The sequence below is a fragment of the Pleurodeles waltl genome, chromosome 6, assembly GCF_031143425.1.
Source record: "Pleurodeles waltl isolate 20211129_DDA chromosome 6, aPleWal1.hap1.20221129, whole genome shotgun sequence".
NCBI lineage: Eukaryota > Metazoa > Chordata > Amphibia > Caudata > Salamandridae > Pleurodeles > Pleurodeles waltl.
The window spans coordinates 1,061,205,352-1,061,232,863 of NC_090445.1; positions in this window are offsets into that span (position 1 = coordinate 1,061,205,352).

The window sequence follows — 27,512 nt, forward strand, 5'->3', positions numbered from 1 at the left end:
GTTATGCACTTTCTGTTTTGATGCAGTTCCCTGGAGGGGTCAACAGACCAGTGGCTTATTTTTCTGCTACAATGGAATCCGTAGCTGCTGCTTAGCCCAGCTGTTTAAAATAAGTTGCCGCAGTCAGTGTCAGCATAGGACAGTGCAAAGGCATTGTCACAATTCATTGTCTGACTGTTTTTTCCCCCCATTCAGTATAAGTTCTTTTGACCAGAACCAAAACCCCAAATTTGATAAATGCATGCCTAATCCGTTATGAATCTTTAATATTAGGCTCTCCCAATATAAATAATAAAAGGTGCACAGCTCTGAACCCAGCAACTCTTTTACCAGTGCTTATCGATAATGTTAATGATAAAAATAAAGCGTCACATGACTGTCTCGATGTGCCTGAACCATGCTTCAAACCTAGACCCGATATTTAAAATACCCCATTAGATGAAAATGCCTATGTTATGTTTATTGATGGCTCCTTTTTTGAGAGATAAATAAGGAACTCTGAGAGCTGGTTATGTAGTTTGCACAGTCTCATGAGTGATAGAAGCTTCATGGCTTCAATAAGTCATTTCAGCCCAAGTAGACAAATTGGTTGCTCTTACTAGAGCATGCTGTGCCTCTGAACAGCTCGAAGTGACCATTTTTACTGGTTTGGTTCACAACTTTGGACAGTTGTGGTCCAAGAGAGGTTTGATGACCTCTTCAGGATCACCAATCCAAAATGGTGAAAGAATTTATTGTTGAAAGCATTACAGTTACCAGTAAAAATTGCAGTAGTGAAATGTGCAGTACATCAAGAGTCAAGGGATTATATTTCCTTGTGCAATGCCTATACTGATCAAGTAGCTACATACTGCGCACTAAATTGCAGGACCTTTAATGAGGAATGGAGTGATGGAAGCACCAATAAGACAAAACAAAGTTTTCTGACAGAAATTGACACCTAGGAAGAGGTTGGGTGATTACAGGAGGAAGTGTCTGGAGAGGAACGCAGAGGATGGAGTAGAGCAAGTTGTGTTCAGAGAGATGAGGATGAAGTTTGGATTTCAAGTGAAGGAAAAGCAGTGTTGCCTAGTGTTGGACTTTTGGCCATACGCATGGTCATCCCTAGTCTTTTTGCCTCCTTCCTCCTGGTTTTTCTGACCTTTCGCTGTTGGCTCTAGGACTCTGAGCACTTTATCACTGCTGACCAGTGTTAAAGTGCAGGTGCTCTCCCATCTAAAGTTGGTATGATTGGCTTATACCTGATTGGCATATTTAATTTACCTATAAGTCCCTTGTACAGTGGTATCTCTATACCCAGGGCCTGTAAATTAAATACTACTAGTGGGCCTGCAGCGCTGCTTGCGCCACCCACTGAAGTAGACTTTCAAACCTGTCTCAGGCCTGCTAGCGCAGGGCCTGTGTGCACAGTTTTCTGCCACAGGGACCTGGCATCTAAATTTACTTGCCAGGCCCAGGACTCCCCTTTTACTACATGTAAGTCACCCCTAAAGAACGCCCTAGCTAGCCCTGTGGGCAGGGTGCCATGTATGTAGAAAGGCAGGACATGTGCCATATTGCATGGCCTGTCCTGGTAGTGACAAACAGCCTAACTTGGTGTCTCACTGCTGTGAGTGCTGCCTTCTCATAGGATTGCATTAGAAATGCCCTGCCTTATGTGTAAGGGGTATTGTCTGATTTATGAGGGGTAGCGTAGGCGTGTTTGGTATGGTTGTGATGGTGATAATAAATACTGCTTACTGGTGTGTGTGTATTTTTTATTACTATCACAGAAATGCCACTTCTAGAAAGTGCGCATTTATCTGTGCTTATGATTCTGGTGTTTTGCAGCTTGACTCCAATCCACGTCTGGGCAGAGTGACAGTTGGGGCTTTGTGCATACTTTTCAGACAGCCTGTACACAGGGAGGGTGGAGGTGTCACTGAGGTGCATCTACATACTGAATAGTCTTCCTGGGCTGAGAGAAGGGAGAGGCGGGGCACACCTACATTTGTAAAGGCTGTGCCCTGGCCTCACACAATAGGGTCGTTAACCCCCCACTGATGTTTGGAGCCTGTGCTGAAAGGAGAGAGGGGGCACTCCCAGAACCAGTTGTAACTGGCTGGAACCTCCTCTCCCTACCACTGTAAAACACTATAAGAACTGACTATAAGTACAGGGGAATTTTCCCCACAATTTGAACACTCTTGGAACTTGAAGCTGGACACAGAACGCTGATGAAGGGACTCACCAGGAAACCGCCATGGACTGCTGCTGCTGTGCTGACCTGTGACCTGCCTGGTCACTAGGAGGAACTGCCACCATCTGCACCCCTTGTGCTGGCCTGTAGCTCGACCCACCAGCCCTGTGCTCCTTCTTGTGTAGTTGTTCCCAGGGGCAGGGTGCTGTGGCCCCTGACCCCTGCAACGATCTTCTACATCTTTGCCCAGGATGCTTGAAGAGAAAAAAGGCATTCTTGGTGTTGCTGGGGCTGCCGATGTGCCCTCGCGCTTTGAAAGCGCTTTTCTTTGATGAAAAGAAATCACCGCCGCAGCCCGGGCTTTAAATTATGCCTTCGCGCTTCCTGGAGCGCGTTTCTACTAAAGTAGATCAACGCCGCAACCCGGGCTCATAAACTGTGCCCTAGCGCCTTGAAGAGCGCTTCCCTGCTGCCAAGTTCACCGCCGCAGCCGGGTTCGTTGGTTGTCTCTGAGCGCGAGGAGCGTGCTCAGCTCTGTGCCCCCGGGGCACAGGAAGGATCACTTTGTTAGGAAATCGGAGCTGGCACGCTCCTAGCGTGCTCCCGGGGGACGCGCCCTTCTCAGGGCGCCCCCGGGGCACCAAGAGGCCCATCCCGGGCCGCAACGTCATCCGAGGGAGAGGCTGCGCCTCTCCCTCACTAGCAGGAGTCCCGGAGGACTCGCCTGCTCTGCCAGAGCCGGGCGCAGCCTCACCGGAGGCTCGCCCTGGCCCCTGGCTCTCTGGTTGGCCCCCTCGCGGGCCAGGAGTCACGAATTTAGGGGTCTCCCTCCAAGAAAGGGCCACGGAGGCCCCGGGAGACCCCCGACGGTAGCGGGACCCCCGGAGGGGCCCGCCTTTGTACAAGGAGGGGGTGCGAGGCGCCCCCCCTCCCCTCTTTGACCATTGGGTGACCTGGGCCCCCCACAGGAGGGCCGGTGGAGGCCCGGGGGAGCCCCCAGTGATCGCGGGCCCCAGGAGGGACCCCACAGCAATACCGAGGGGGTGCGTGCCGCCCCCCTCTTCCCCAAGGTTCCAAGGAGGCCCCCTCATTGCGCAGAGGAGCGCTGGGGGCCCCTTTCTTCTTTGTTTTAGGCACTGGAGGTGCCTTTTCATCATTTACAGGTACTTTTTAAAATGGACCAATATGATTATGAGTTAAAGTTCTTTCTACAGACTTTGCAATTCTGTTATATTGCCTACCTGTTACATGATGCTTTTACATATGTGTGCACATGTTCCTTTTATGGACATGACTTGCTAATATGTTTGCTTAACTTGCCATAGATTTTCTAATGTTCCTACTATGGGCGTTTTATGATATTCTTATGACAAGTGTTCTAATGTGATAACGTGTTTCCTGACTACTGCTTATGTTGCAGAATACTGAGTAACCTGTGTGTTATGTGTGACTACTGCTAGTTTGCAGAGTAACTAATGTGTAACGTGTTCTGACAACTGCTAAGGTAGCAGGATAGTACTGTTATGTGATGTTGGTCTGATAATTACGTTGTGTACAATACAGTATATTTTCATATAATCTGGTGTTGTGTTTCCTTTGTGGTGGGGATATTGCGTCACATATATGTGTGTGTTGTGCAAACGCTTTACGCATTGCCTCCGGGTTAAGCCTGACTGCTCGTGCCAAGCTACCAAGGGGGTGAGCAGGGGTTATCTTGGACGTGTAACTCCCTTGCCCTGACTAGAGTGGGTAAGTTCTGCCTGGCTGAGGTACATACCCTAGCCAACCAGAAACCCCATTTCTAACATTGGAAGTCAGCGGTGAGGATAGGACTTGCGCTTGCACAATACCATTGTGACTCATTATTTCACTACAAGGATTGCGTTTAGACCATCACATGTTTGGCTTCTCTTAACTTTCTCTCTTTGGTCATTTTTCCTGTTTTCAGTTCTCACGCTTGGGTATTGTGGTTGTCACAGTTGAGTTATTTGTACCTTTTCAAGATGGGGCTTACCTTTGATTTAGAGGACCTGCCGTTTTACACGCAGGGGGAATTAGAGGGGTTCTGTAGAGAGAGAGGGCTGCCTGTAGAAGGGGACCTCAGGAGATCTCTGAATTTTTTTGAAAGGTTTGTGACATTTACCCAGGGAGGGAGTGTGCGTAGGGGGTACCCAGAGGATCCTGAGTGTAGCGAGGGTTCCCAATGGGAGGGCTCCCAGACCTCATCCCTAGAGAGTGGTAGAGAGACTGATCAGGAGGGTGAGAATGACCGGTTGGGGACGCCAGTTGACAGGGAAGGCCCCAGTGATAGGGAGTCCCTTGCTGGGTCCAGTGTAAGAAGCAGGGCTACCTCTCATTCCTTGACGCCTGATGAGCTAAGAGATAGGCGGGAAGAGAGGGACCTGAAGTTGCAGTTAGCGCGCCTAGCTGTTGAGGAGAGAAGGGCTGAGGTAGAGAAGGCCTTAGTACAGGAGAGAATGGCAGAGAGGGCCTTTGCCAGAGAAAGACTCGCTCTAGAGCGCAGTCTGAAGGTTCTGGACTCACCAGCGCTGCAGGTGGAGTCCAGTGGTGGCAGCAATGTACAGTGCTGTAGCAAAGATGTTCCTCACATACCCATAGATCTGGTACCTAGGTTCCAAGAGGGGGGTGACATACGTCAGTGGTTAAAGGAATATGAGAAGGCTCTGGTAGAGCGCAGGATCCCTGAGAAGGATTGGGGAACTGGCCTAGGGAGTTTTATTCCTGAGGAGGGGAGGGATGCCCTACTGACTCTAGAAGAGAGTGACAGGGAGGGGTACTCCGCTGTGAAGAACGCACTGATTGTGAAGTATGGTTTTTCCCCTGAGGAATACAGAAAAAGGTTTAGGGGTGGTAAGAAACTGTCCCACCAGTCTTGGGAGGAGTTTGTGGAGGATTGCTGCATTGCACTAGATGGATGGGTGAAGGGTAGCACAGTAAACAATTTTGAAGGGCTGTTTAATCTGATTCTCAGAGAGCACCTGTTTCGTTGTTGTTTTTCAGAGTTACGCCAACACTTGTCAGTGTGTGAGCTCTCTGACCCCAGGGAGCTTGCAAAGGAGGCAGACTTCTGGTTGCGTACCAGAGGGTCTGGTGTGGCATTAGGGGGTGTTCCTAATGAGAGTGGTCTAGGTGTTTCCCAACAAGGTGTGGTGGGAAAGGAATGGAGTGTCCTAGGTAGGTCCCAGTGGACTGGGATGGGTGAGGGACCCCATGTCCCGTCTCTGAGGAGAGGGAATGGGGCTGGGCTGAGGCCCAAGGTGCCCAAGATACCGTCCCAGGCCCCTGAAGGTTCCATGAGTGAACGCCAGGAGGTGAGCCTAACCTGTGCCGTAGGGCCAGCTGTTCAGAAGGATCCCATTTTGTCATTAGGATTTAGGCGGGTGGCTGGTGATAGCGTTCCGCCGGTCCTGGTGTCTGGTAGTCTCGCTCTACAGCGGAGGAGGCGGAAATCCAGACATAGGGTTGAGAGGGGGCTGCGGGCCCCAGTGGAGAACCTGGAGGGTCAGGGGTCAGCTCTGAGAGCAGAGCCCCCCAGGAATGACCTTGGTGAGACCATTTCTGGGCTGGGGGGAATCCAGACTCTGTCCGATGGGCAGAGGTCAGGAGACCTGCGCCAGCCAGACTCTTGTGTGGCCCTTGGGGAAAGTGTTTCCCTGGTGGGGGGTAGGTGTGCCCCCCAGGAAGTCCTGGTGCGCCAGGCAAGGATTCAACCTCAGGGTGGTGACTCTGGGTTGGATGATCAGGTTCAGGGGGTAAACTCTGACCTGATGGGGAGTACGTGTGCTCCCAAGGAAGTCCTGGTGCGCCAGGCAGTGGTTCAACCGCAGGGTAGTGACTCTGGGTTGGATTGCCAGATTCAGGGGGTAAGCTCTGATCTGGTAGGGGGTAGGTGTGCTCCCAAGGAAGTCCTGGTTCGCTGGGCAATGGTCCAGTCTAAGGGTGTCGTCCCTGGACTAGATAGACAGGTTCAGGGGGTAAACTCTGACCTGGTTGGGGGGGCGGTTAGTGCGCTCACCTCCCTGTGTGAAACTTCTGGTGGCTTCTCCCGAGGTGGGGAGATGCAGGACTCTGGAAGTGGGGTTCAGGGAGGGGGAAGCCCGCCCTGGACCCCGGTGCAACCCAAGGGTGTCGTCCCTAGGTTGGGTGGTCAGTCGCCAGGTAGTGATCCTGGGCTGGCGAGAAAGTTGTGCAGGGCTGCTGTACCCAGCACCCTGGCAAGTGTGGATTCTGATGATACCCCTCCTAGGAGAGGAGGGCGGGATCCTAGAAGGAGGGGTAGAGGGAGGAGAGCCTCGCCTCTAGCCCCTGTAGAACCTATGGGTGCGGACCCTAGGTTGGTGGATCAGTGGCAGGGTAGAGCCCCTGAACTGATCAGAAATGGAGTGGAGACAGGTTGCTTTGCACCTGGGGCTACCGCCCCCCACTCATTATGGTTTCAGAGACCAGAGGCTCCTAGATGGCCTGGGGCCTGGTTCTGGCCATTGGCAGCTAGAGAATCCCCGTGGGTTGGTCTAGGCTGCCTGGGACGCATTGACAGAGAGATCCCAGTGGAGTCAGGAAGGCGTAGAACTGGAACATGCCCCTGCTGTTGTGGGCCTGGGTCCTTGTTCTATCGCCCCAATCAGGGAAGTCCATCAAGGTATTGATTGTTCTCCCCTGGCTTTTGGCTGGTAGGGGGTTGTGTTGGACTTTTGGCCATACGCATGGTCATCCCTAGTCTTTTTGCCTCCTTCCTCCTGGTTTTTCTGACCTTTCGCTGTTGGCTCTAGGACTCTGAGCACTTTATCACTGCTGACCAGTGTTAAAGTGCAGGTGCTCTCCCATCTAAAGTTGGTATGATTGGCTTATACCTGATTGGCATATTTAATTTACCTATAAGTCCCTTGTACAGTGGTATCTCTATACCCAGGGCCTGTAAATTAAATACTACTAGTGGGCCTGCAGCGCTGCTTGCGCCACCCACTGAAGTAGACTTTCAAACCTGTCTCAGGCCTGCTAGCGCAGGGCCTGTGTGCGCAGTTTTCTGCCACAGGGACCTGGCATCTAAATTTACTTGCCAGGCCCAGGACTCCCCTTTTACTACATGTAAGTCACCCCTAAAGTACGCCCTAGCTAGCCCTGTGGGCAGGGTGCCATGTATGTAGAAAGGCAGGACATGTGCCATATTGCATGGCCTGTCCTGGTAGTGACAAACAGCCTAACTTGGTGTCTCACTGCTGTGAGTGCTGCCTTCTCATAGGATTGCATTAAAAATGCCCTGCCTTATGTGTAAGGGGTATTGTCTGATTTATGAGGGGTAGCGTAGGCGTGTTTGGTATGGTTGTGATGGTGATAATAAATACTGCTTACTGGTGTGTGTGTATTTTTTATTACTATCACAGAAATGCCACTTCTAGAAAGTGCGCATTTATCTGTGCTTATGATTCTGGTGTTTTGCAGCTTGACTCCAATCCACGTCTGGGCAGAGTGACAGTTGGGGCTTTGTGCATACTTTTCAGACAGCCTGTACACAGGGAGGGTGGAGGTGTCACTGAGGTGCATCTACATACTGAATAGTCTTCCTGGGCTGAGAGAAGGGAGAGGCGGGGCACACCTACATTTGTAAAGGCTGTGCCCTGGCCTCACACAATAGGGTCGTTAACCCCCCACTGATGTTTGGAGCCTGTGCTGAAAGGAGAGAGGGGGCACTCCCAGAACCAGTTGTAACTGGCTGGAACCTCCTCTCCCTACCACTGTAAAACACTGTAAGAACTGACTATAAGTACAGGGGAATTTTCCCCACAATTTGAACACTCTTGGAACTTGAAGCTGGACACAGAACGCTGATGAAGGGACTCACCAGGAAACCGCCATGGACTGCTGCTGCTGTGCTGACCTGTGACCTGCCTGGTCACTAGGAGGAACTGCCACCATCTGCACCCCTTGTGCTGGCCTGTAGCTCGACCCACCAGCCCTGTGCTCCTTCTTGTGTAGTTGTTCCCAGGGACAGGGTGCTGTGGCCCCTGACCCCTGCAACGATCTTCTACATCTTTGCCCAGGATGCTTGAAGAGAAAAAAGGCATTCTTGGTGTTGCTGGGGCTGCCGATGTGCCCTCGCGCTTTGAAAGCACTTTTCTTTGATGAAAAGAAATCACCGCCGCAGCCCGGGCTTTAAATTATGCCTTCGCGCTTCCTGGAGCGCGTTTCTACTAAAGTAGATCACCGCCGCAACCCGGGCTCATAAACTGTGCCCTAGCGCCTTGAAGAGCGCTTCCCTGCTGCCAAGTTCACCGCCGCAGCCGGGTTCGTTGGTTGTCTCTGAGCTCGAGGAGCGCGCTCAGCTCTGTGCCCCCGGGGCACAGGAAGGATCACTTTGTTAGGAAATCGGAGCTGGCACGCTCCTAGCGTGCTCCCGGGGGACGCGCCCTTCTCAGGGCGCCCCCGGGGCACCAAGAGGCCCATCCCGGGCCGCAACGTCATCCGAGGGAGAGGCTGCGCCTCTCCCTCACTAGCAGGAGTCCCGGAGGACTCGCCTGCTCTGCCAGGGCCGGGCGCAGCCTCACCGGAGGCTCGCCCTGGCCCCTGGCTCTCTGGTTGGCCCCCTCGCGGGCCAGGAGTCACGAATTTAGGGGTCTCCCTCCAAGAAAGGGCCACGGAGGCCCCGGGAGACCCCCGACGGTAGCGGGACCCCCGGAGGGGCCCGCCTTTGTACAAGGAGGGGGTGCGAGGCACCCCCCCTCCCCTCTTTGACCATTGGGTGACCTGGGCCCCCCACAGGAGGGCCGGTGGAGGCCCGGGGGAGCCCCCAGTGATCGCGGGCCCCAGGAGGGACCCCACAGCAATACCGAGGGGGTGCGTGCCGCCCCCCTCTTCCCCAAGGTTCCAAGGAGGCCCCCTCATTGCGCAGAGGAGCGCTGGGGGCCCCTTTCTTCTTTGTTTTAGGCACTGGAGGTACCTTTTCATCATTTACAGGTACTTTTTAAAATGGACCAATATGATTATGAGTTAAAGTTCTTTCTACAGACTTTGCAATTCTGTTATATTGCCTACCTGTTACATGATGCTTTTACATATGTGTGCACATGTTCCTTTTATGGACATGACTTGCTAATATGTTTGCTTAACTTGCCATAGATTTTCTAATGTTCCTACTATGGGCGTTTTATGATATTCTTATGACAAGTGTTCTAATGTGATAACGTGTTTCCTGACTACTGCTTATGTTGCAGAATACTGAGTAACCTGTGTGTTATGTGTGACTACTGCTAGTTTGCAGAGTAACTAATGTGTAACGTGTTCTGACAACTGCTAAGGTAGCAGGATAGTACTGTTATGTGATGTTGGTCTGATAATTACGTTGTGTACAATACAGTATATTTTCATATAATCTGGTGTTGTGTTTCCTTTGTGGTGGGGATATTGCGTCACATATATGTGTGTGTTGTGCAAACGCTTTACGCATTGCCTCCGGGTTAAGCCTGACTGCTCGTGCCAAGCTACCAAGGGGGTGAGCAGGGGTTATCTTGGACGTGTAACTCCCTTGCCCTGACTAGAGTGGGTAAGTTCTGCCTGGCTGAGGTACATACCCTAGCCAACCAGAAACCCCATTTCTAACACCTAGTTGTTTGCTGCCTTCAATGGGGAGATTTTACCATGGACAGGTGCATCTTTTCAGAGATGCAATGAATTTGAACAGACCTGGTACAATCCCAGATTCAGATTAGTTGCAGAAGCAGTGTGTCAAAGACGTGTAACATCTCAGCAGATGAATGTTGGAAAATGCTCTGTGGTCAATTTGAGTCACGTAGGTAGATCAGGTGGACCTTTCAACAGAATGCAGCTAGCTTTCATTGAGATGCCTGCATGCAATGTATTGAAGTATGTATTGGTGATGGTGTGTGTCTTCTCACATTGGATAGAAGCTTATCCAACAAACAGAAATGATAGCCTCACTTTTACGAAGCTGTTGTTGAGATAGTTGATCCCAAGGTATGGATTCCCAACTTCTTTGGAATCAGACAGAGGATCTCAGTTCAATAATGGGATTATCAAATTGTTGTGTGTGGCATTACAAATTTAGCAAAGGTTGCGCTGCAGGTACAGACCAGATGCATCTGATTGGTTGAGTAGTTGAATTGAATTTTGATGTCTCGACTGGCAAAGGTGTGTGCTTCTATGACATTGAAATGGCCTGAAGCATTGCCACTTGTTCTGATGAGTATGCGTAACACTCCTGAAAGGAAGATAGGATTGTCACTACATGAGATTCCAATGGTACGTGCCATGAGACTGCCAGCTGTGCCTGCAAATGCACTTGTGAACATACAGATGACTTAGTGCTGGACTATTGCAAAGGATTAGCTGATGCAGTTAATTTTTTGTCTCATCAGGTGGAGTAACCAACCATTCAGCCACCACAGGAACAATGTCATGACTTGATTTCAGGCAATCGGATTCTCATAAAAAAGCATGTCAGAAAGTAGTGCTTAGAGCTGTGTTGGAAAGGGCTGTATCAGATTATCCTAATAACCCTGACAGTTGTGAAGTATGCTGGTCTTCCGAACTTGGTTCATGCTAGCCACACACGCGAAGCTCCAGATCCTCTTGAAGATACAGTGCCTGTTGCTCTAGGTTCAGAATCGATGAGTGAAGGGGTCCAGGTTAGCCAAACTGTGAGGACTGGACAAGTGGTGGCTGCAGAGACTGCACAAACTGCTGAGAGTCTGAGCTCATCAAAGACTGCTGAAGGTGCAGGAGAGCCAAGTCAAAGTCAGTCGGCTTCTGCTAGGTCAGTAAATGTTGAAGTACTACTAGGGCATGATAGCAAACTATTAGAGAAGATCATTGGCTCTCAGAAAGTCCAGAACAGGTTGCAAATGTGCTTCCAACAATTGCTGAAGTAGCTGAAGTATAGGATAAAAGTGACAGTGAAAACAGTGCAACAAAGAGATTGAATAAAAAAAGGGTGCCAAGCTGTAGAAATTCTGCACCTGAATATACGTACTTTACTGCAAACAAATGGGAGAACAAGTTTATTGCCTTTTGTTTTGATCGTATGTATTCAGCTGAACATTCGGCCACTTGAAATTGCACTGGAGCTGAATATTGAAATAACTTGGCCAATTGATGAACAGAGACACTATTTGCTGGAAGTGCTAATCAGTGATTACCAAATGATCATTTATTTGAGATGTTTCCTTTTGATCTCTTCGAGAACTCTTGAAAACATGCTGAACTTTGTAGAAGATAAAGAATTGTTCAAAAAGACTTTGGAGTATTTTTGATTTTGCTTTGCTCAAGTTTTTCAAAACTGCTTTACATTTTTTATTTAGATTTTTGATTTTGTTTTGATTTTTAAATTGGGTATTTTTGGTCTGACTTCAGATAAGCAATGAATCTGGATCAGGGTTAATGGAGTAAATGTAAATATGTGTGCAGTGGTGTGTGTGATTGTGAGCATATTAGTAATTGCTGGATTGAGTGATTCCGTGAATGACAACTTAAAGAGCACAGTTTAACCAGTGCACGGAGAAACATTTATTGAGCAAGCTCAGTGGTATGAGGATGAAGGGTTGCTTCATCTTGACAACTCAAAGGGAGATTTGTCTTCTAATGTATACTCAGAATACTGTATGAATACATTGAAACAATGCATGTACCTGATTATGTGTGTACACAGATTCCTTCATTTGTACAGTAAGGAATTACATACTATAGTCTGCCTTTGACTTATGGTATTAGCTGTAGTTTTTTATTAACATGTTTGTATAATCAAGACTATAATTAGTATTTCTATTCTAATTATGATCTTGCCATTTCTTTTGTGCCTATTAACCAGCATTTGAGTAGCATTGCTAAGGCAAAACATATTGACAGAGTTGGAGGTTTCATAAAAATAATCTGACATGCATTCTCACACAAGTAGAGAAGGATTTCATATATCAAGTATATGACAGGAGAAAGGGAATGAAAACCAAAATAGAAAAGGGAATAGTTTTACAGTATTGCCAGGAGGATAATACACATCTTCCAGGTGGTGATACACAAGGGCGTTTAGCATCAGATTGGCAACATGTAGGGAAGCTATGCATATATAGGCCCCAGCCAAAGACTGTGTTTTTGTTTAAGAGTACTTAGACTTTATGTTAAACGGACAAGATCCAGCTATACCAGGTGTTTATTTCATATATGGAAGAAATGCCTATTACAAACTGCCACAGACTGGTATGGTATATACTATTTAGAGGTATTTTTTTCAAAAATCTACTATGTGGAAAAATTTGACAATCGACTCTGGAAAGGGAATTCTAATTCCAGGACAAAGAAAGGAGTTAATGCAGCAGAGATTACAGGTGACATCTTTGGTGCAGTTATTCCATCTGCTAGTGTGATTCGGAGTGACATCTAGTTAAGAAACTTGTCAACTATTATAGATAAGATGTCAACTGATTATGCAGATGCTATGCTTTTAGTGGACATGGAAATGGTTGCTATGAAATCAAGGGTTTTGCAAAATCACCTTGCGTTAGATATCTTATTAGCAAAGGAAGTCTGAGTTTGTAAAGTTTTACAGGCCCAGCATTGTTGTACCTTTATCCCTGATAACAGCAAGGAGATAAGGAGATTCATATCAAACATGACAATTCTGAAACATGACCTGAAAGATTTGAAAGAGACAAATGTCTGGTAATCTGTAGGTAAAGGATTTTCGAATGTTGGATCATGGTTTGGAGATCCAGGAAAGGGAATTGTGAGAATGATCCTTAAACTTTTATTGAGTGTGATTGCGTGCATTATTGTGGCACTTGGATTTGACAAATCATGTCATTTTTGGAAGAAACAAAAGGCTAAGAATAAACAGAGGAGGGAACAAGTTGAAATGGAGCAAATAAATTGCCATCAGAAGAGGAATTGTTATATTTGCATCTAAAAGCATAACTGAGATACATTAATATGTATTTTAAAGTGTACACGTTTTGTTTATGGTGGACATTGTGCCTATCTTGGGTGGACATCGTGCTTACCATGGCAGACGTTGTGCCCAACCGTGTTTAATAAAATGCTAACCTGATTTTTCACAATGTTCGAGAATAATTAATCATTAGAGTGAATTATTATGAGTAAAAAATATTTATGATTTATGTTGACTTATATGAATTATTTGTTTAAAGTTACAGGTATGCAGAAAAATAAATGCACGTCTTAGTCATATTTTATGTAATTTGTTAACAAAGATTGCAATTAATATTGAAATGCTCTCCATATTTTATGATACATTATTAATGAGATATAGTCATATTTTGCATGTTTAATGAATAGTTATATTAACTCATTGAATTGCTTGTGTTAGCATAACTAGGCCTGAAGTTTTGCCTTCGAGGCAGCAATGATAAAGCTGAATCATTTCTTTCCCATTAACCTGAATTTTTCCATTAGGTCGTCTCACATGATTAGCAAAGAGTTCTATTGTATCGTGTGGAAGGTCATTTTGCAGTAACCTTGGATGTTGCAACAGTAGAACATGAGGACTGGAAAGTAAAGCTGTACCATTATTTAAAAGCTTGTTCCCATGTGAAAGGGATTTTGGAATGTATCAACTAATGTACAGAGTTACTAGTTATTACAGGTGTCACACAGATGAAGAGATGGTTTGACACCTAACCTGAGAGAATCTGGAAATGTTGCAAACCTAATGGGCATTCTAAATTTCATTAGATATTGACCTTTAACAAAACGTGGTCCTACTTAGTTGACCAATCAAATTGCTTTGGATATTTCTAGTTAGACAGAGGCTTTTGTAACTTTTAGTCAGTTTCCTTTATGCCTCTCATGCTGTTCAGACTTCACCATGTTAAGTCCTTCTTGTATTGCTAAATTGCCCCTTTGAATTTAATTGTTAACTTGTCTCATGCATGTTCCTGATGTGCAGCTCGTGTTCTGCACTTTCCCCTGATGATGTTCCTGATGAACTCTGCTGGATCTGATGTGTTCTGCTGATAGACTGTAAGTGTAGGCTGTTCCTGGGAGAGGATTAAAATTGCAATGAAATGTGTCCCCTTGCCTTATTTTAATTAGTTTAGCATGCTGACACCTGTTTATTTTAATTGTTTAGTTAGTCTAATCTAACCTGAAATAGATGTTTTTCCAATCATTTTTGTCTTCTTTTTGTTTTGCCAGCATGTGTTAGCCCATTCCCACAGATGCTTGTCCTAATTTGCAACAGTAACAGGGATAACCATCCTCATAAAATTTGATGCGTTGAACCTTGAATTTACATATTGACTGATATCTTCTAATAAATTGAAATCTGTTTCTGTTTCACAAATCACATCATTGCTTGTGTGTAATTCTTCTAGAATGTTTAATGGATTTGATGTTGCGTGGATTAAACTTGATTTGGCCAGCCTATGGTTTTCATTTACATATATAACCTAGTTTTACATCCTATTTAGGTGTCTTTGGCCTTGTGGTTGTAATAAAGTTTAAAAACTTTTCATTGATTGGAGTTTTGTTTCCATAGCACATTTGGTTATGGTGTTTACATTTGTTGTTGCATTGATTCAGATTTGAGTAAATGTGTTTGGTTTTACCACACTCTTCACTGGGTCCAAAGATCCCATGCACCTTTTTGGAAGCATTTTTGGATCATGACCTGGATGAGAAAATGCACTCCCTGTAACTACACACATTGCAAGCCAAATGCCAGTCCACTCACTCCATCAGCTGCAAGGCAGTATGACTGCTGTGTCATTCCTGTATATGAATGAAAGTGAGTGGCCCTTGAGTGGCGCTGTTTGTTGATGTAAGGTTGTAATGTGCTGGGCCTGCGGCTGGTGATGTGAACGTTTTTTGGGTGTTAGGCATGAAACGTGTGTGAATGGCAAGTAAGGCAGCTGGTGCCTTGTCGTGGCTTTACAGCTCACGAGCTGTGAGTCACTGGTTACGTTTTTTGAACTTTCAATTACTAACAGTGTAATTCATTTTTGTGAAATCTCTTGTTGAATAAATTTTACATTTTGAACCTTTTACTCACCCTCGTGCCACATCCAACCAGTATGTGTGTGTTCAGGAGAAATAGATGATTGTGCAGTATTATCTGTCTTTCTCTGCCGGGGTGTATTTTGCCTCTAGGAAAAATCTACCAACTCTAGATATTGTCATAAACTAGACAGCACAGAAAGTCCAGGGTGGCTCGCGTGGATCACTCAAATTAATGGAATCTGCTGGGAGCCTCAAACTTCCTGCCACCCAGAGTTCCCACATATCTCCTGACAACAATGTTACCTCACCTGTGTGGGTCAGCCTAGTACCCCCAAACGTGCAGGGTCCAAGACACAATGTGGCAACATCATCAAAAGGGGTAGCTGCAGTTTGTGGGCCTGGGTTCGGCAGCTACTCTTGAGAACCTACCAAACCCAGGCATTTCTGAAAACTAGACACCCAGGAGAGTACAGGGTGGTGTGCCTCTCATCAACCCTATGAGGCTTTCCTACCCACAATGCCCTACAAACGTCAAGAAGTTTCCTGGTAGTACTCATGACAGCTACATATTCCGCAGGTCATCCCTGGTTGTGCGGCTGGCAGCGGGAGAGTTTAGCAACATGTGGCTTCTGGATAAGTACACAAACTACAGAGTAGTGGCTTCATATATCTGACATTAAGTCTTGCGTTATGCATGAACCACTTTGTGTGATGCTAACATGATGCAACACTCTCATACATCTATTTCTTGAATTTTGCCCCACCTAAATCAGCTGTAGAAGTGTTGGGCTCTTTTGTACGTGGGGAGGATGGCTCATTAAAAACCTTAAAACCCTTATGTGTAATGTTAGGTGCTGTAGTGCTTTTTTGTTGCCTGTGTATTATGGTCTTCTGTAAATCACTGTTTTGCAGCACGTGCGTGGTATTGAAGCGCGTACAAAATTCTGGGAAGACAACCAAGAGCACCATAGTGCAGTGAGTGTTTACCATTGGGAGGTCAAAACGTGTAAGAAGTGCTGGCAGGATCTGCAAAGCTGGGCCCTGATTAAGGCCCAGGAACTAATGGGCCTGTCCTCCCAGACACGCATACATAGGCCCCGCCCCAGCCCACTGTACCGGAGGGTCCTGAGAATAGCCTGGCCGAACCTCCATGCTCAGCTGGAGGAGTATGAGCAGCAGAGACCTGGTAAGCACATGAGCTGTTTTGTGTGTCTGGTAGTAGGATGTGAGTGCTGAAAGAGGTATTACTTCATGTTTATTTGTCAGCGTTCACCCTATCTGTGAAATGGTTATTGTAAACACAACTGAGAAAAATTTCACCTATAGTTGTATTTTAATGAACAAATGCTCTTACAAAATCATGACTAGTATACTAAGGAGCTCAAAACTGTTGTATCCAATGGAGAAGGAATAGCTTGCACATTGTCTAGTATTGGTATGGAGGGTTTTGGGTCTTGGATGCTGTCCCATGAATGCTTTTTGTGTCTATGTTTGGTCAGCTTTCTCCCTAGGTGTGATATGGTTACAATACTTATGAGGTCTATGTCCCCTTCAAGCAATTGTAAGGCTGCTTTATGAGGGCATTCTGCGACTTGGAGTGTAGTAAACACAGCTGTGTCCACGTTGAGTTTTGGGCTGTTTCCTGCCATGGGCACTAGGCCTACCCACACAAGTGAGGTACAATGTTTATCAGAAGACTTAGAGAAATGCAGGTAGAAGGAAGTTTGTGGCTCCTTGCAGATTTCAGAACTTTCCAGCACAGAGATGTGAAGAAAATTAGTTTTTCAGTCAAAGTTTGAGGGTTACAAGTGATTCTGGGTAACACTACCTGGCGAGAGCCATACAAGTCATCCCATCGTGGCTAGGTTTAAAAAGTGTAGAGACTTGCTAAGTTTCCATAAATGCCGGCTGAGCCAGTGCCCAAAATCCACAGCTAGGCACTCTATCCACATGCTAGTATGAGTACCCACAAATTCATAGATGTGCAAATAACCATTCCTTCTAAACTCCATACCTTGTGCTGATTTCAGAAATGCCCAGGTTTCCCTGATACCTAATTTTCTCTATATACATTTTACCATATTAATTACTCTATACCCAGTACACAATGAAAAACCATTGCAATGTGTAGCTCACTTATTGGGTACCTCGAGTTCTTGGGAAACCCACAAACCCTATATATCCCTGCAACAAGAAGTGTCAGGCACTCCTGGAAAGTTACAAATGAAAACATTGTCACAAATGGCCGTTTTTTCCTTCTAATTCTCAATTTTTTTATTTTGATGCTGTGTTTGGGAAAACCTTGAGGGTCTACACAAATGACAAAATTCTGAATTTTGTCTAGTTTTCGGAAATTTATAGTTTTCCAGGAGCTACCATGGATTTCACACCTGTTTTCACCCCAAACTGGAAGGAGTTTGAAAGCACAAAAATAGGAAAAATGGGCTATCTCACAGTAAAATGCCAAAACTGTGTTAAAAAAATTTGGTTTTGTGAACCAGGTCTGCCTGTTCCTGATAGCTGGATAAATGGTGAGTTTAGCACTACAATCCTTTCATTGATGCCATTTGCAGGAAAACAAACTGACACTTTCTTTTGAAGCACTATTTTCTCATGTTTCCCAAAAAACAAATAGCTATATTTTGGCCAAAGTCTCAGTCCCCTCCAGGAAAATCCACAAACCTATGTACCGTTAGAATTCCCAGAATGTTGGGAACAAAGGACACAAATTTGGCATGGATAGCTTAAGTGGACAAAAGGTTATGGCGGTTCAAGTGGGAACTACCCCAAATAGAGACAAAAGGCTTAGCACTGGGAGGGAAGACCTAGCAGCAAAAGGGTAAAATTCTCTGTGCTTTTCATTATGAATATGTTCTACTGAATTCATAGCATCTGTTTCGCTCCACTCCCCTTCTTTCACTAGATCCTTACTTCTTTTAGTTACCTGTCTTTCCTCATTTCCTCCCTATGACGGGCCGTTGCTACTGCAAGCGGACCCTCCATGTCTGAAGGATGTAAACTGCACTGCCACTTCCGACCCGGAAGCTCAGTGCGTGCAGACCAATCCCCTTTCACATCCGGGTGCCGAGGGTCAGGGGAAGCCGGTTCGCGCCATTCCCCTGAGCAAAAAGGAAGGAATGTTGGATGTGACGGAGAGAACGGAGGAGAGCTGGAAACGTAGCAGGAGACCGAGAGAGGATGAAGAAGACAACCAGGGAAGCAGAGGAAACACCAACGCAGACTGCCCAGCAGAAGTCCCTACCGAGGAGTGGACATCCCGAACCAGCGGCGCAGGAGGGGCCCAGCCCAAGCTCCGGCCACGCTTAGGGAAAAGCTTGGCCCCATCAGGTGCGTGGCTAGCCTGAATCTGGGGGGGAGGGAAGAGGGAAGAAGGACAGGGGAGTAAGGGATTACAGGAGGAGGGAAGGAAAGGTGTTTCGTGCCTTGTGTGGGCGTGGGGTAGCGGCACAATTGGGGAATAAGGGTCACAGTTTTTGGATGGCTATTTTGTTATAGGAATGCACAGAGGGTATATGTAGGATAAAGTATCCGACCCAGAGAACAGAGGAAGGAACCAGGACAGGGAAAAGAAAACCAGAGAAGACAATTTTTACCTAAGCACTATTGACCAGATCAGTAAAGGAAAGATAAAAGCAGTCCGTGTGTAAGAGAAAATAAGGGAGGACTACAGGCAAAAGACAGACACTTTAAAGAAGAGAAGCTTGTAACTAGGGAAGAACAGGTAATTAGGACCAGGAAAACCTGTTTAAAGAAACCTCATTCACACCGAAGAAGGGAGAATGAAAGAAGAGAGAAAAATAGAAGGCAGCTACTACAAGCCACAGAAGAAGGGAAAGAGAGTCAGACTGAGACTAAGAAAGGAGGAAAAAGGGGAGGGGGAAGAGAAACAGTAAAAACCCAGAAAAGGACAGTCCACTTACCTGTATTTGTTTTGCTCTTGTTTCCACATGCGCCTCCTGGGAGCCCTGTAACGAGAAGCCGAAGAGAAGAATTACAGGAACAGTCAACACACATATGGGAAAAACAGAACAACGTGGAAAAATCCTTGAATCTAACAAAAGTCATCTTACCATCTGCCACTGGCTGATTGTTCCCATTGCGCCACCCTGCTACACTCCCATCTCACCCACCACCACTCCTAAATTCACAATGGCAATCTGTTTTGCTAATATTTTAGTCACACGTGATACACATCCAGGGTCCAACTCTGTTAAAAAGATTTGCTCTGTCATGCCAACAGTCACTGCTGCTATCGCATGATGGAAATTACATTTCAGCTCTTGCACAACTTGCTAAACTGTATGTCCTTAGGGAACTATTCATTTTGCTATATGTCAAGCATTTCTGTGTAATTCACTGGACAGGGTAATGAGTAAGGGAGCTGGCCCGGGAGTAGATATCTCCTGGTTTTGCATGTGCCACCTTTTATGTTGTGACTCCTCCTTGATAGGCGGTGCTTGTTGGGAGAAATGGGGTTACTGGGTGACTGGGGTATGAGCCCTGGTCAAGCAGCAATCACAATCATTATCCGAGTAAGGAACAAGCAAACCTCAAAATAACCTGTGCTCAAACCCCTGGTAGTTTGGCACAGAGCAGTCAGGCTTAACTTAGAGGCAATGTGTAAAGTATTTGTGCAACACTTTAAGCAGTAAAATAGTGAAAACACCACACAAATGGATGTCACACCAAGTTAGAAAATAGAGCGAATTGCAATAAATAAAACAAGATCAAAACGACAAAAATCCAATCAGCAGAACCAAAGTTATAAATTTTTAACGAATAAACCGAAAAACAGTATCTTAAAGTAGAAAGTGGCAACCATGGTGATCTGATCCCGCTGGCAGGGTCACAGTCAAAATCTCTGGCCGACTGAGATGGAGCGTGGGTCGAATACAGTCCCAGATTAGTCCTGCTAAAATGTTACCTTTTCAAGTTTTGTACCAAGAGTCCTGTTTGCATTGAAGAGGATTGCAGGAAGCAAAGAGAGTGTCACGGGTGGTGGTCAGCACAACACAAAGGGCCGGCTGCGCCCTGCAGATGGGTGGGCTGATACTTCACACTGGCAGTTCTTGGCAGGTTACTGATGCTTGCTGTGAGATGAGATTGGCTGGCGGCAACTTGTGCTGAGTTTCGGTGCATGAGGCACGGTTCCAGTGAAAACTGACCTGTTCATGGTCGCAAAGAGCCCAAAAGCTTGATTTCAAGAGCCCGTGGGACATACCAATGGTCCAAGACCTGAAAGGCATTGCTTGGGGGTCAGGAGTTCACTGCAGCTGGATCCAGGGACTGCTTGTTGAGCCTTTTACATCCCTGAGACTCATATCAGGATGCCAGCAGACCGGCCCTTAGGGTCACTCTGGGGTCTTGGGTTCAAGATGAAGTTGCAGGTCCAGTTCCTCTCCCAGACAAGAGGGCAGCAGGTCAGCACAGCAGGGCAGCAGTTCCTTTAGAGCAGCAGTCCAGCAGAGCGGCTGTCCTTGTAGCAGCATAGGAGTCCTTCCTAGTATCCAAAGGTGCAGAAGTGTACTGAAGAGTTGGTGTCTGAGGTCCTTTTTTAATACACCGTTGTGCCTTCAAAGTGGGGAGAAACCTCTAGAAGTATGCAGTTGAAGTGCACAGATGCCCTGCTTTCCTGGCACTGGCTCCAGACTAACTACAGGGTAGATAGGACATAAGGTATCAAAGTATAGATGGTATCAAAGTATAGATGGAACTGGGTCCACCTCCTCCCACCCAGCCTGCCAGTGATGCCCCATCCAGGGACACCTAACCTCCCCATTGTGTGTGTCTGTCTAGGAAGAAGACAGAAAGCAAAACTGTCAGGTCCTCCCAGTCATGTACCCAGAGACAGGCTTTAGCCACCAAACGGCTATGGTAAAAAAATGCCAACACTCTAAAAGTAGCATTTTCAGAATTACAATTTAAAATCTATTTCACCATAAGTTAGAATTTTTGAATTGCGATTCCAGAGACACCAAAAATGAACTGGTCAACTCTTCTCATTTGGAAATGACAGTTATAAAATTAAATTCAGACAACTCCAATGTTAACCTATGGAAGGGATAGCTTTTGCAATAGTGAAAAACAAATTTAAGACTTTTTCCCTACAAGGACATTTAAAACTTTAAAAAGTACATGTCCCACCATTTACATACATTGCACCTTGTCCTCTGGGATGTCGAGGGCCTACCACAGGGGTTACTTATATGTATCAAAAAGGAAGGTTTGGGCGTGGCAAAAATGTAATTTTGCTAGTTCGAAATGGCACTTTAAAACCTGCATACATAGGCTGCAGTGGCAGTTCTGAAACATGGTTAAAGGGTGGCATTTAATTTATCGGCCCTGGGAACATGTAATGCCACTTTACTAGGGTCTTATAGATAAATTAAATATGCCAATTGGGTATAAGCCAATGTTACCATCTTTTAAACAGAGAGCACAAGCACTTTAGCATTGGTAAAGTGCACAAATTCCTAAGGCCAACAAAAAAGAATTCAGCAAAAAAATAGGAGGAGGAGGGCAAAAAGTCTGGGGATGATCCTGCAGAAAGGACCGAGTCCAACACTTGTTAGATAAAGACCCCTGCAAAGACAGCTTTGAATTTGAATGCCATTGACAGTTTTTGCTATCTATCCAACTTTAACATCAGATTTAACAACATCCCTGGCTCCCTTAAAATGTGTCTTTTTCACAGGATTGTTTCCTTCTGCTCCAGGTCAGCCATTGTGGAAATGTTGACTAGCTCCATCAGTTGCACATGTAAACTATCAATCGATTGCCACATTTCTGTTGTATTTGATGCATATTTTCAAAGTACTGGAGTAAAATTATATTTGAGGTAGCTAACATAGTTCCTGTCTTTGTCAGAGAGATAAACACCATGTTCCTTTCTTCAATCAACATTTAGACATAAGTATCTGTAAGAAATTGGGATGTTAGTCAAGGAGGGTAGAACCCGTACTCAAATAATAAACACAATCCTCATCATGGTGAACGACATAAATCACTAAATAAACCTGTTCTTAACCCTCTGGTAGCTTGGTACAAAGGCACACAATTATAGGGAATGTGGAAATTATAGATGCAACATATGTACTTAAAGTTTTATGTGTCCTGACAGTGAAAACCTCCTAAAGTAATTTTTCACAGAGTTGTTGGTTTAGGCAGAAAAATGCCAACTTTCTAAAAGTGGCATTTAAGAATCTGACTTTACTATTAAAAAGGTTTTAAATTGAAATACATTTGAGTGGACACAGCATTTCTCTATCTGGTACCCAACTGAAGTTATCACTGATCAAGTGTAATAGTGTAACCCAGTGTTGGTCTATGAGAGAGATAGCCTTACAACAATGTGAAAAATGACTTTAGGAGGTTTTCACTGTTAGGACACTTACAACTTTAAGTACATATGTCCTATGTTTTAAATACCATGCACCCTGCCCTATGAGCCTTTAAGGCTTACCATAGGGGTGGCTAGTAATTCAAATACAAATATAGAAGTGCAGGTACTCATTATTTAGAGTACCTATATGCTCTTGAGAAGTGCTCCACTATTATATATAGTGCAACAGTGTTGAGAAGTGCAGGTACTCTCCCTTTGAAATTAAAGAAGTGCAGGTATGCAGTACCTGACAGTTCCTGCCCATTTAAAGCACTGGGGTTGACGTATAAGTATTAAAAAGGAAGGTTTAGGCCTGGCAAAATATTTATTTTGCCAGGTGGAAATTGCAGTTCACAACTGCTCTACAGGCTGCAGAGGTAGGCTTGAGACACGTTTTACGGGGCTTCTTTAGTGGGTGGTACAATGAGTGCCGCAGCTCACTAATAGTTATTTTAAATTTGCAGGCCCTGGTACATGTAGTACCATTTACTAGGGACTTAAAAGCAAACTGAATGTGCCAATTAGGTGTAGGCCACTTTCACCCTATTTTAGAGAAAGTGTACACATGCATTACCACTTCTTAGCAGGGGTAAAGGGCACGAAGTCCTAATGCCAATGGAAACAAGTTCTGCCAAAAACAAGGGGTGAAGGCAAAAAGTCTGGGAAAATACTATACCAGGAATGCCAGATCTAACAGTACTGCTTCACATTCATGTCTTTCTCTCTGCCAGCTAGAAAGTGGGGCCATCTGAACATTGTCACTCTTGGTAATATAGGCAGAGGAATAAGCGCTGCTTTTATCAATCAGGGTGGGACTACAGGTACCTAATTCCCTGACACTGTGGTCAGCAAAGGCTACAACATGGGCTTGCTGTCCCCGTCTGTTCTATGCTGTTGGTTAACATCTAAATAATGGCAGATGATCGGTCCATATGAATGAATGAGAGACCTTTATCCAATTATTTATCATAATCAGAAAAGATACAAGGAGAAAAAATACATAAAGAGGAATTCTAAAAACTATAAAAATTTGTCTATAACTAATCATATTTACAATATAGACATTAAATATAAAAATACAAATGGTAGTCCATCCATCATCTTCCCAAATACCACATTAATTAAAAAGGATCTAATTCACACAGATTAAAAGTTATAAATACAAGAGTATTACCCTTAATCCTATATCAATTCAAATTCAGTCCTACATAAACTACTAGGCATTCAGGATCTTATTCCAATATAGAGCCCCTCTCAGATAAGAAGAAACAGCCACTATTGTTAGGTTATCCAGTAATAACTTCAGATGAAGAACTGCTGGACGAAATTGCCAAAAGCCCCTCAATCTTAAAACCTGAATTAAAAATTTATAACATAAAAATTCATAAAATTTACAGAACAACATCCAATGTTCCAATGACTGCAGAGAGCAGCCTTCACAGGGGCAGACCTCCATCTTATGAGGATCGAACTGGCCAGGTGGAAAACAAATAAGACTAGATAGTCCCCATCATAAATTTGGTTAGCACAGACCTTTCCCATGGATTTTTAACAGACAGGAGGTAAGGCTCGGGGCCACCAGCTGTTTGTATAGACAAGATAGATCTAGTAGATGGTCTGCAATTGCCTCTGTATCCCTTTTTTCCTTTAAGTACTTGCAAAATCGCTCCTTTACTAATTTTCTGTCACCTTTGCTGAGGAGATTTGGTTTAAAAAATAAATCAAGGCAGCCCAAGGACCTCGGCACTGTCTTAATGTAGTTCAACCATGGTATTTTACGCATGTGCATACAGTTTAAACAATCCTTTATCTCATCTCGGTTAAACCCCGTATGCTCACTAGCTCACCAGATGAAACTCATAACCACAGTAGCACCGGAGCCACCCTTGCAAAATCCCCAGCATAGCTAAGTCCCAACTCCTCATGGACAAATATCAATGAAGCATTAGGGGAAAGGCCCATCAGCCATCTACCAAAATGATCCTCCTCCTGTTGGATTGGCCTAGATTTCTGGCATCCCCAAATGGCAGAACCATACAGGAGCACTGGAAGACACTTTGGTGGTCATTACAACCCTGGCGGACGGTGTTAAAGCTGCGGTAATACCGCAAACAGGCCGGCGGACAAAAAAAGGGAATTACGACCCTGGCGGAAACCGCCAACTAAGACAGCCACTTTAACACATCGCCCGCCACGGCGGTACAGACAAACAGCGCGGCGGTCACTGCCAACAGACAGGCGGAAGACAATGTACCGCCCACACTATCACAACACACCAATCCGCCACCTTTTCCGGGGCGGATTCACTGTGGATAAAAACACGGCAGAAACAGCTTTTGCTATGGGAAAACGCTCACCTCAACACATCCCACGAGGAACAAGGACATCATGGAGCCGGAACTACAAATCTTACCTGCCCTTGCATTCCTGCTCATCTACGACCAACAGCGACGTAGGCGCAGAACATACCGGTGAGTACAGCACCTACGACACGGGGGAGGGGTGAGGCAAAAGTTACAGGGACACCCACCAAACACCCCCACTCCCACCCTCGCATATTACAACATACACACCAATGCATTCACAAAAATCACAGTAACAACCCACAATCCCCCCGGAAGAATGCAAAGACAAAGCGAATAGCGGTCAAACTTTGTATTGTGACAATATACTACTCATTAAAAAATATACGGATATATATATCACGAAATCTGTCAAAAATAAATGTACAATACAAGAAGTAGTGCAGAGATGTACACAACAATGTCCGTGCACCAACAATCCAAAAATGCATGGGCGAGGCCCACAATAGATACCTGACCAAAATCGGAGAGAACACTGCCGGGGCATCAGATAGAAACACTACAGGCACCTCGGGGGAACGGAAGGGGGGGCACCTCAGCCAGATGAATGCGAAGCCAGATCCACGACGGGGCTCCATGCCCATTGATGTATCCTGGGGAGTGCAAAGCCACAGTCTCTCAAGTCTCTACAGTGGGTGGGTTGCCCACTGTTACATCCTGGGGAGTGCAAAGCCACAGTCTCTCAAGTCTCTACAGTGGGTGGCTTGCCCACTGCTTTATCCTGGGGAGTGCAAAGCCACAGTCTCTCAAGTCACTTCAGTGGGTGGGTTGCCCACTGTGCCATCCTGGGGAGTGCAAAGCCACAGTCTCTCAAGTCTCTACTCTGGGTGGCTTGCCCACTGTTACATCCTGGGGAGTGCAAAGACACATCTTCGCAAGTAGATGCAGTTCTCTACTGGTACTGGGTGGGACTGGTGCCCAGACTGGATGAGTCTCTCCGTGAAAGTACATGTCCTGTCACAGTCCCAGCTGCACATGGGAGAACGATGCCTGATGTGCCGGACTATTCATACCCACACGGTCTTTGCCCTGTTCAGCGGTCTTCACAATGGCGGTCTTTGCCCTGTTCAGTGGTGCTTTGCCATGGCGGTCTTTGCCCTGTTCAGCGGTCTTCACCATGGCAGTTTTGGCCTTGTTCAGCGGTGCTTAGCCATGGCGGTCTTTGCCCTGTTCAGCGGTCTTCACCATGGTGGTCTTTGCCCTGTTCAGCGGTGCTTTGCCATGGCGGTCTTTGCCCTGTTCAGCAGTCTTCACCATGGCAGTCTTAGTCTTGTTCAGCGGTGCTTAGCCATGGCGGTCTTTGCCCTGTTCAGCGGTCTTCACCATGGCGGTCTTGGCCTTGTTCAGCGGTGCTTAGCCATGGCGGTCTTTGCCCTGTTCAGTGGTGCTTTGCCATGGCGGTCTTTGCCCTGTTCAGCGGTGCTTAGCCATGGCGGTCTTTGCCCTGTTCAGCGGTGCTTTGCCATGGCGGTCTTTGCCCTGTTCAGCGGTGCTTAGCCATGGCGGATCTGGTACGGATATTGGTGTGTGGCATTACGATCTCCACACTGGACATTGGTGTGTGGCATTACGATCTCCACACTGGACATTGGTGTGTGGCATTACGATCTCCACACTGGACATTGGTGTGTGGCATGACGATCTCCACACTGGACATTGGTGTGTGGCATTACGATCTCCACACTGGACATTGGTGTGTGGCATGACGATCTCCACACTGGACATTGGTGTGTGGCATTACGATCTCCACACTGGACATTGGTGTGTGGCATGACGATCTCCACACTGGACACACTGGACATTGGTGTGTGGCATGACAAACTCCACACTGGACGGTGGTGTGTGGCTTGACGTTCCATCATTGCCCAGCGGGGCTGTGGGTTTCTGGACCCTCCTGGGCTGTGACTCCGGCGGTGGTCTCCTGACCAGTTACGATACTTGAGCCCTCCTGGGCTGTGACTGCGGGGGTGGCGGTGGTCTCCTGACCAGTTACGATACTTGAGCCCTCCTGGGCTATGACTCCGGCGGTGGTCTCTTGACCAGTTACGATACTTGAGCCCTCCTGGGCTGTGACTCCGGCGGTGGCGGTGGTCTCCTGACCAGTAAAGATAATTGGGCCCTCCTGGGCTGACTCCGGCGGTGGTCTCCTGACCAGTTATGATACCTGAGCCCTCCTGGGCTGTGACTCCGGCGGTGGCGGTGGTCTCCTGACCAGTAACGATACTTGGGCCCTCCTGGGCTGTGACTCCGGAGGTGGCGGTGGTCTCCTGACCAGTAACGATACTTGAGCCCTCCTGGGCTATAACTCCGGCGGTGGCGGTGGTCTCCTGACCAGTAACGATACTTGGGCCTTCCTGGGCTATGACTCTGGCGGTGGTCTCCTGACCAGTTACGATACTTGAGCCCTCCTGGGCTGTGACTCCAGCGGTGGTCTCCTGACCAGTAACGATACTTGGGCCCTCCTGGGCTGTGACTCCGGCGGTGGTCTCCTGACCAGTAACGATACTTGGGCCCTCCTGTGCTATGACTCTGGCGGTGGTCTCCTGACCAGTTACGATACTTGAGCCCTCCTGGGCTGTGACTCCGG